The sequence below is a fragment of the Gracilinanus agilis genome, unplaced genomic scaffold, assembly GCF_016433145.1.
Source record: "Gracilinanus agilis isolate LMUSP501 unplaced genomic scaffold, AgileGrace unplaced_scaffold18772, whole genome shotgun sequence".
In the NCBI taxonomy this organism is placed as follows: Eukaryota; Metazoa; Chordata; class Mammalia; order Didelphimorphia; family Didelphidae; genus Gracilinanus; species Gracilinanus agilis.
In genome coordinates this window covers 1-10,145 of record NW_025349996.1, presented here as the reverse complement: position 1 = coordinate 10,145, position 10,145 = coordinate 1, and the positions used below count along the sequence as shown (strand labels likewise).

At 44.7% G+C, this 10,145-nt stretch overlaps 1 long non-coding RNA gene across 1 annotated transcript; it reads right to left on the bottom strand.

The window, feature by feature from the left end:
- Positions 1 to 4,400: 4,400 nt before the first annotated feature.
- On the bottom strand, positions 4,401 to 9,338 carry LOC123254263. Its single transcript, XR_006506663.1, has 3 exons — positions 9,234 to 9,338; positions 7,694 to 7,749; positions 4,401 to 5,025 (listed from the first exon to the last, which is right to left on the bottom strand). It is a non-coding gene; the product is annotated as an uncharacterized LOC123254263 (long non-coding RNA).
- Positions 9,339 to 10,145: the final 807 nt, after the last annotated feature.

The following is a 10,145-nucleotide window of genomic DNA, read 5'->3' as shown; positions in this document are numbered from 1 at the left end:
TAAAACCCAAACCCCAAAACATATACCCAAATAAACAAGTGAAAAATAGTATGATGCATCCAGACAGACCTCTGGACCTCTGTGCTCCCACATTTTCTTTTCACCCAACATGGGGAGATAAGCATTCCATTGCTCATCTTATGTATGACCCCTTATAACTAAGGGGTCATAACTAACATAGTCACTTTTAATCCATGCTTCCTCCTCAGCTATCTACTCTCAACGTTGAGTTTTGGACAATTAGCAAATGTAGGCGACTTTATACAGATCACTTAGATGCTTCTGATTTGGCTACAGTATTTCTGAGAGCAGGAGGTTTTGCTTGCACACATGAAAATGTAACAGAATTGGGCAGAGCTTGGTGGCTCAGTGGATTGAGAACCAAGAATGAAGACAGAAAGGTCCTGAATTCAAATCCCACCACACATTTCCTATCTGTGCAAGTCACTTTACCCCCACCCCATTGCCTAGTTTGTACAGCTCTTCTGCCTTGAAACTATGACATAGTATTGATTCTAAGATGGAAGGTAAGGATTAAAAAAAAAAGTAACAGGAGTGTAGCTAAGCTGTTCCTCCTATGTTCATATCATACGAGATCACTTTTGGATGTAAAGGAAAGCAGACAGAAGTTGGAGATATTGACCTAAAGTCAAGACCTGGAGAGAGGTCCATGTATCCATCACGTGCCAAGGAGCAAATGGGCACAGACCTATTAAGGAAGGAGTGAAGCTGTGAGCCTAAACCATATATAACCCTATTCTTTCACTTGTGCAGTGTGTGAGTACCATGGTCTTTATGAATCGAGGTGGTGGGGAGGGGAAGGAAATTCTAGAGCCCCCAAGACTCTTTTCTCATGGGAAAAGCAGGAATATTTTCTTGGATATTTATGGACTTGAGATGAAGCTTTTGCTATATTTTTGTGGTGTAAATAAAACCTTTTTAATACTTGATGTGTCTTGTTAGCTTGAATGTTTTTGATGGGAGCTGTGGACCATTTAGAGGAAAGCAGACTAAGCCCAATGTAGATATTCCCAAGGCTTCTCTGGGCAGGAATATAAGCTGGTGATTTCTTGTGTGAGACCTCCCAAAATTGTACTCCAGTCCATCAAGTTAAGGACTGAAGTTCAAATGGACACCAAAAAATATTACAGGGAAAAGGAACATAGATGAGAAGATTCCCAAACAGAGGACTGCTAATCTCTCTCCCCCCACCCCCCCACCCCCAGTCTCTTATCAGAAAGCTAGGTCAGTAATTGGACTTCTTGGCTTCTTTTTCAAATTTTGCCACTCCTGACCTTCCATCCGTTGGGGTAAGGTCATTAATTCAATTACTTTATTTTTTATTTAAATATTTTATTTTTTTAGAAAAATTTTCCAAGGTTACATGATTCATGCTTTTACTTTCCCCTTCATCCCCCTTTCCTTCCCCCCCCCCAATATCCAACACACATTTCCACTGGTTTTAACATGTGTCATCAATCAAGACTTATTTATGTATTATTGATAGTTGCATTGGTGTGATCCCTTTGAGTCTACATTCTCAATAAAACATTGATTTAAAAGTCTTTTTGGCATTGAAAACTCTTCACCGCCCGGTTCCTTTGGATCTTCCCATTCTTCTTACATATTCCTCCCGCTATGTGGTTTGCCCATCCTAGTCTACTAGCCCATACTGGTCTGCTTTCTTCCTCACACACAACACTCCATTTGACATCTCTGTCTCTGTACCGACTGGCCACCTAGAATGCTTTCTGTCCCCACCTTGACCTCTCAGAATCTTTGGTTTCCTTCAAGAATGAATTCAAGTACAATTTGCTCCAAGAGTCTTTTCCCAACTTCACCAGCTACTAGTGCTTTCTCCTCTAAGATTATCTTGTAACTATGCAGAATGTAGCTTGTAAATATGTGTTACATAAGATCATAGAGCCATAGATTTAGAGTTGGGGGGGACCTTGGAGGCCATTGATCTTATTTTACAAAAAAGGAAACTGAGGCTGAGAGAAGTTAGATGACTTACAATTTTATATATGTACGTTGTCACACATTTATTATGTAAGCTCTGAGGAGCAGCTAGGTGGTGCAGCGGATAGAGTGCTGGGCTTGGAGTCAGGAAGACTCATCTTCCTGAGTTTAAATATGGCTTCAGATACTTCCTAGCTATGTGACCCTGAGCAAGTCACTTCACTCAGCTTTGATTTCCTCATCTGTAAAATGAACCGGAGAAGGAAATGGCCAACCACTCTAGTGTTTCTGCCAAGAAAATTCACAAAGAGTTGAACACAATGACATCTCCAGCATATAGCACAGAACCTAGCCTTTAAGAGATGCTGTTAACTGACTGATCGTAATGTGGTTTTGAAACCCTTCCATTCTGACAGCTGGTCATCAGAATATGACCTCATTCTTCTGTTTCAACGTTGGTTGAATTCGTCAAATGCAATCCAATAAGCCTTCATTGGGCACCCATTACAGTACAGAACAATATTTTCTAACAGCAGTCCAAAAGTAGAATGGGATGCCTCAACAGGTGTTGGGTTTCTGCTCCTTGGAGGTCTTTAGCAGAGATCAAATGAAAATGTGTTGGGTTTATTATGGTGGGTATTCCTTAGGTGTATGGGTTTATGTCTCTGAGGTCCCTCCAGGCTCTCAGGTTCCATGATTCTGAGATGGCAAGACAATGTGCTAGGAGATTTGCAATGTTGAAGCAATCCTTGCCTTCAAAAAGTTTTACATTCTATTGGGGGTAGGGAGATACAATATGGAAACAGAGAAGCATAGACATGATCATTGTAGGCATGAGATACATTCATTTGGGGCAATCAAGAAAGGCTTGAAGGAAGCTAGAGTCTAAAACAGTGGTTCCCAAACTTTTTTGGCCTGCCGCCCCCTTTCCAGAAAAAATATTACTTAGCCCCCTGGAAATTAATTTTTAAAAAATTTTAATAGCAATTAATAGGAAAGACAAATGCACCTGTGGCCATCACCGCTTCCCTGGATTGCTGCAGCACCCACCAGGGGCGGTGGTGCCCACTTTGGGTCTCACTGGTCTAAAAGATCGAGATGATGAAGAATTATATTCTAGGCATTTCAGGCAGATGGCCTAGGTAGGAGATGGAATACCAAGCTGGGGGACAGCAAGGAGCCCAGTTTGACTGAAATGTAGAGGGGGAGTGATGTTCAATAAACTTCTAAAGTAGGCTGGAGCCAGAGAGTGAAGAACCTTTAAATGCCAACTTAAACAGTTTACAGTTTGTCCTCGTGTCAACAGAGAGCCATTGAATGCTCTTAGTGGAGGGAGGGTGGGTGGGTGAAGATGAGGTAGTGACATCAGAGTGCTGATCGAGGAAGATTATTTTGAGTTCTGTATAGAGAATAGACTAGATGGGGAAGAGCTGGGAAATGAGGCCAATTGCAAGAAGTGATGAGGAGGGTACTAAGTGGGGTGGTGGTCATGGTGCTAATCTGCAATATATATTATTGAGGTAGAATTGCCATCGCCACCACGAAATGGAGCTAAGAACTTTCCCAAAGGGTTAACTGTTCCACAGATGGGAATGTCACTTTAGAGGGTCTCTGGAGGCTCTTCACCAAATGATTCACTCTCACTGAAGAACATCCAAGTCCAAACCCATCTCTGGGAGAGTAGGTAGGAGAAGAGGGCAGTATTTGTGTGTATCAGTTGAGGTTTGTCGCCTCTAACCCAAGGCCCAAATAACAAGATCAAGGAAAATATCAGTTACTCAGGGAAGAATCATGCTTAGTTTACCCCTTCTCTTGGAGGAAATCTGGTTCTTTGTGTCTAAAAGGGTTTTCAGTGTTCCCTATGAACAAGCCCATTATACTTGGCCAAACTGGGATTTTATTAAGGTTCTGAAGGAGTTCAGGGAGGAGAAGAGGGTTACAAAGAAGAAAAGGGAAAGTGCATATATTAAAATATGGTATCATATCAGAGGTCCCAGTTTCAAATCCTATCTCTGACACTGCCTGTGTGGCCTTGGGAAAGTCACTTTACCCCCAGAAGCCCGAGTTTCTTTATCTGTAAGACAAGACGTTGTCAGATCCATTCCAGCTTGAAATCCATGAGCCTATAACATGACCTTATCCCTGCTTGGGCTTTAAGCACAGACACTAGAAGAAAATCTGAGCTAAAGTCCTACCTTCTGCAAAAAATTTATTCCAGTCTTCATTAACCATTCCCTCTAAGACTATCATCAACTTATCCTATATGCATACATTCTGTATTCTCTATAAATGTACTTAGTTGTTTGTGTGTTGTCTCCCCTTTCAACCATGAGCCCCTTGAAAGCAAAGACTGGTTTTCACCTTGCTTGTGTCCCCAGAACTTAGTTCAGCTCCTGGAACATCATAGATGTTCAATAAATACCAGGTGACTAGTTGACTTGACAATCAGGTAAACAGTTTATTGGCCAGTTTAGAGGAGGGTACTCTGCCCCCAACCCCCAAATAATTACATCCTGAGCAAAACAATTTCAGAGAGCACTGGAGCGGGTCCTACAAAGTTTAATGGCATTATCCTCTAAATTCTTATTCTGGGCAGGGTTGGGAGAGGGGTAAGATAAAGGGAGAGAATGGAAGCTCTAATTCCTAATAGTTCTCTGTGGAATTCTGGGAGTTGTGGAGAAACCAAATTCACAGGTGAAGAGATGGCATCAGAAATAGTAAAATGCTGAGATGATAAAGGATTCTCCTCAGTCTCATCAAAGTCATTCTCCCTTAGCCCTCCTGGGAGTTCCCTCCCAGCTCTATGGGGCCTCAGCCTGGAGAGGAGGTGGGCAGGATTGAGCCGCTCGGTTTTAGGTCTGGCTCAAGAAAGCATTAGTGTTGAATGATAGATGGGAAGATGTCCTGCAGACTGCTTGTGAAGCTTCCCAGAAAAGGACCCCGTGATCTGTGGGGACCAAAGTCAGAGATGTGGATGACCAGTCATAGGTTCATATGGAAGAATCAGAGAGTAGATGTCAGCTAGCCATGGATTTGGTGTCTCCTGGACTTCAGAAAAATGTCCTGCAACACAAAGAAAGGGAGAAAGATGAAACCAGACTCCAGGCAAAGCTCGCTTCACAACCAACCAAAGCTCATGCATATCTTTTCAGCAGAAAGCCTCCTTCTCTCTGCCTGTGGGCACACTAGCCAACACTGGGCTCTGGCCCACAGGACTGCAAGGGATGAGGAGAGCTAAATTTTTTCTTGTGAGATCAGGAAGGCGAGGAGAAAAGGATGGAAAGCAGGCCAAGAAAACCCCTTGGGAAACCAGAGATTATAAATGACAGAAAGCTTAGGGCCAGACCCACTCCCTGGGACCTAGGGAGGCCCCCAGAGGCCACCAGGGTGTCAGAGCAACAACAGAGGGAGTGTATAGTCTCAACATTTTATGAAATGGTAATGACAAACTAAATCCAATGGCAGAAAGCCAAGTTTTCCAAGCAGACTCAGCCCAGGGTCAAGTCATTGCTCATTCCCAGAATCAAGGTTTCAGGCTACTTCAAACACACCCATCTACTTGCTGGTTCTGCCCATGGGAACCCCTTGACATGGGGTGGGGGAGCACAAGCCACACTTTACAGGTCTGAAATGGGTCTCGTGGAACAGGAGAAGAAATGGAGGGAGAAGAAAGAAGAAAAAATCATTATTTTTTCTATGACCCAAGGCAGAAAAGTACATAAGGAATACTAGTTCCGGTTCTTTGGACCAGCCTTAAAAAACTCTTAAATTTAATACAGCTCTGGATGGCATTTAGTGGCCAGAATGGAGACAGGATGCTTGGAATAGAATCTTCTTTTGAGTAGGGATTGTTTCCTTCTTTGTGTTTACATCATCAGGGCTTGGCACTTAATAAACTCATGTTGACTGAAGGATAGATTTCACTCCAAGAGCAAGGACTGATTGATCATTCCCCATGTGTCAGTTCCTATCAGGATTTGATAAAAATATGGCTATTACATTTTTAATTGGGGGAGGATTATAGGCAGCATTTCTCTCTGCAGTGCCCGTGTTGCCTTTGCCCTGTTTTATGGCACTATTCATATCCGACACAGAATGGCAAAGGCCAGAATTCCAGGGTTGATTCCAGCTCAGATTGGTGCCACTTGGGCTCGCATGGCAGAGATAAGCATGGCGCTGACCAGGAGTTGGAAGATGGCCTTAAGAAAGGACTCTCAGGTCTCTGGCACATGGAATAAACTGGCAAAGTTGTACTGTTCTCCCTGGTTACCATGACCACATCAGATATGAACCAGGACCTCTCCTCAGATAAACATCGGTCATCATCAATGAAGTGACAAACACCGATGGCATGTTTGGGGGATGATGCCTGGTAGTACTGAGACCCAGAGTGCCTGGTGACTCAGGCAGTGGTCCAAAGAACACTCTGACGACCTGTACAAGATGACGACAGGTCGGCAGCAGAATGACTAGCCTTGGAAAGACTGTCTATTCACCATGAGGGAATGCTGCGGGGACTACAGCTGCAGGAGAAACCCATGTCTGTGCACAGGGGCGCTGCCTTCAAGGCTCTTTCTGAGTGGCTGGGGGCTGCTGTCTGCAGAGGAGGGAAGAGAAGAACTACATACGAAGAGCAGGAAAACACACAAAATGGTGACTCGGGTTATTTCCTTGGGGCTGGTTGGTCTCTTTGTAGGTGCAGTCTCTTCCTTCCCCAACCCCTGCCCTGGTCATCTTCCCAGAAGTCTAAAAGGACGGAGGGACCTGAGTGATGCTGATTTTCCTATAATTTACTCGGGTGTCTAGTCTCTGCTCACCACGGACACAGAGCTCAAAGATGCATTAGAAGATCATTTGGTCTGACTTGACTTCCTCTGCTCCCCCCATTTTATAAGGCCAGAGTCAGGAAATGAACTTGTCTAAGGTCACATAGCTATTATTTGAGCCTGTATTGGAACCCAGACACCAACTCCAGAGCCATGATAAGAGATTATTTTTGTTAGAATGTCAGCTTTGGGGCTAATTATGGATGTTGAATGGCTGGAGCATAATGTGATTATGGTGGATCTATACTGCAGTGGTGTCTCCACGTAGGGGTCAGAGACAGAACATCCAATTTCAAAGGAGAGTGTGGCAGGCAAGTGTAATGAGGAGAAAGGGGAAGAGAGGGGAATGGGAAGAGGAATTAAGAAAGCAGGGGAGCAGGGGAAGAAGAAATGGAGAGGGGGAAGTGAGGAGGAGGGAGAAGGAAATGAAGAAGGGGGAAATGGAGAGATAGGAAGGGGAAAGGATGAGTCAGGGATGGGAGATGAGCTGGGAGAAAGAAAAAAATGGAGGATATAGGTAAAGAAAGAGAGGAAGGAAGGAAAGAAAGTTAGAGGGGGAAGGGGAAGGGAGATGGAGAAGAGGAGAGAAGGGAGAGAGGGATAATAAGAGATTGGAGAGAGGGGAAAAGGAGAGGGGGAGGCTTGAATGATCAAGTAAGGGGTAGGCATGTTCTTATATATGGTGCTTGCGCCGTGGCCCCTCTGACCTTTGGACAGACATGGTAGAATTGCAGAAGTGCAGGACAAATCTTTAAGCCAGAAGACTTCATGGAGATGTTGGGACCTCAAGATATTCCCAAGAGGTAGCCTGAATTGGGGGGGGGGACACATTTTTCTCCTACTTGTAGGTTTATGTGAAGGCTGCCTGGGTTGCATAAGGTGGCAAGACTCCAACAAGGACTTACAGCTCATCGTCGTACTCCTTGGGTGGAGACACTGCAATGACCAGATCAATCCAGTCCTGTAGGGAGAGATGGACATTACTCTGGGCACACAGATCCTGCTGCCCTGATGATGTGGACAAGATAAGACATCTACCAGTGCCTATCCCATCACACCCACACACACCTTCCCCAAGCAATAGCAGGGAACCTTCTATACAACCTGTAATCATCATTCACAACTCAACATATCAACGACCACCCCAAATGACCAATTGTGAAGATCCCGGGCCTTTTTGAAGTCATCTGATTGAACTGTTTGATTTTATAGATATGGAAACTGAGGCCCAGAGAGATTGAGTGGCTTGCTGAAAATCAAAGAAGTAGTATTTGGGGGGCCCTTTTGAAGTTATTTGATTGAACTGTTTGATTTTACAGATATAGAAACTGAGGTCCAGAGAGATTGAGTGGCTTGCTCAAAATCATAGAGGTAGGGGGCAGCTGGGTAGCTCAGTGGATTGAGAGTCAGGCCTAGAGATGGGAGGTCCTGGGTTCAAACCTGGCCTCAGACACTTCCCAGCTGTGTGACGCTGGGCAAGTCACTTGACCCCCATTGCCCACCCTTACCACTCTTCTACCAAGGAGCCAATACACAGAAGTTAAGGGTTTAAAAAAATCTTAGAGGTAGTAAGAGGAAGCTAACCCAGGTCTTTGACCTCCCACTCGAGGTTATTTTTACTGATCTTTACTATCCCTGGCATAGACCTAGGTGACCCTATCTGTCTCCATAGCATGGCAGAATCCAGGAACTCAAAACTCACTGGTAACATATTGTATGATCTCACATAGAGCATAGCTGGGTAAAAGGAGGCAGGGTCCTATTGATGAAGATCTAATTGTTGCCTCTGGGAGAAGCCTACTTAGAGAAACAGCAGGCAGGGTATTATTCCCTCTGTGTTTTCTCACTGGGAGGAAGAGAGAAAATTACGCTCTGTGGAGGCTGATGGGTCTTAGGCAGTGTTTCCCTTAAGGAAAATATTTGAATATTTTGAGAGATGTATTTGGTGGGGGTACTGGTGTCTTCTGGCATACCCTGTGATGGCTGGGACTCAGAGCACCTCCCTGGGCGATAGGAGGTCCACATGAAAGAAGCCTGTGATGTACATGGTCAAACGAATGTGAGTGGGTACGTAGCTGAGGGGGCAATCTACATGTGCCAGGCATTATGCCAATTGTTAGGGATTCAAAACCCCAAACAATCCCTATCACCAAGGAACTTGATAGCTAAGTGGCTATATAACTAGGGGACAGAGTGCTGGATTTGGAGTCAGGAAGACCTGGGGTGAAATCCAGCCTCAGATTCTTTCTCTGTGACTCTGGGCAAGTTATTTAATCTGTCAGTCTCAGTTTTCTCATCTGTAAAATGGCAATAATAAAAGCATATATCTTCTAGGGAGGATCAAATGGAGTAATGTGTAAAATGCTTAGCAAACTTTAAATCACTAAGTAAATACTCACTGTTATTATTATTAAACTCAAATATAAGTATAAGGACTATTCTTACCGCACCATGGTGCCAGGCGTTCTGTAGGGTTGCCTGGGCCTCAGCCAAGGTGAAGCCCGTCACAACCTTACCATTAATTGCCATGATCTCATCGCCTTTCACAATTCCACCTGGGAGAGGAGACATGGGGATAAGAGACGATTTTTTAGGCAATAGGGTCTTCCCTCTTTTCCTTCCTCCCTCCCATCACCTACATGAGAGGGAGCCACCTGGCCCTTGCCCCTGACTACCCAGGCACAGGCGAGGGCTCTGAGCAAGGAATCTTGTTCCTGCTTTCTGTGCCCTGTGGATATCCAGCTCTGAAAGGCTTCTATAGTGAAGTAGACACAGAAAGGAAATGAGACCAGACCACATAGGATACTTCCTAGCTGTGTGACTATGGGTAGATCACCACTGTGTGCCTCAGTTTCTTCACTTGGACAGGAGGTGGTGGAAACGTTGTACAAAGCTTAATGGTGGCGGCAAGCGGTTGGCCGTGCCCTTCTTGTAGAGGGAGCAAGAGGCCAGCCATAACCAAGCCAGGAAAACATCAGGGAAATCTGGCCAAAAAACTCCTCCCAAACTGCAAAGGGGGTAAAATATGCTAAATCTCTCTTTGTGAGACTTCCTCCTTCTCCTTGTTGGTCCTTTGCTTTCACCAAGAGGCATAAGATGCTGCCTTTGTCTTAGTAGGGTCCTGATTCCAGTTGGGAACCGTAAGATCATAGGGTGGGAAGAGAAATAATCTAGTCCAATGTCCTCACGTTACAAGTGATGGAATTGAGGCCAAGATAGGGACAGTGATTCACCCAGGGTCACAAGGCAGCAAGCAGCAAAGGTAGGATTCAAAGTCAAATCCCCTGCCTTCGGATTCAGTTCCCTTCCTATGACTCTACAAAGTGTCCCTCACTGGATTTATCTGGGTCCATCTGT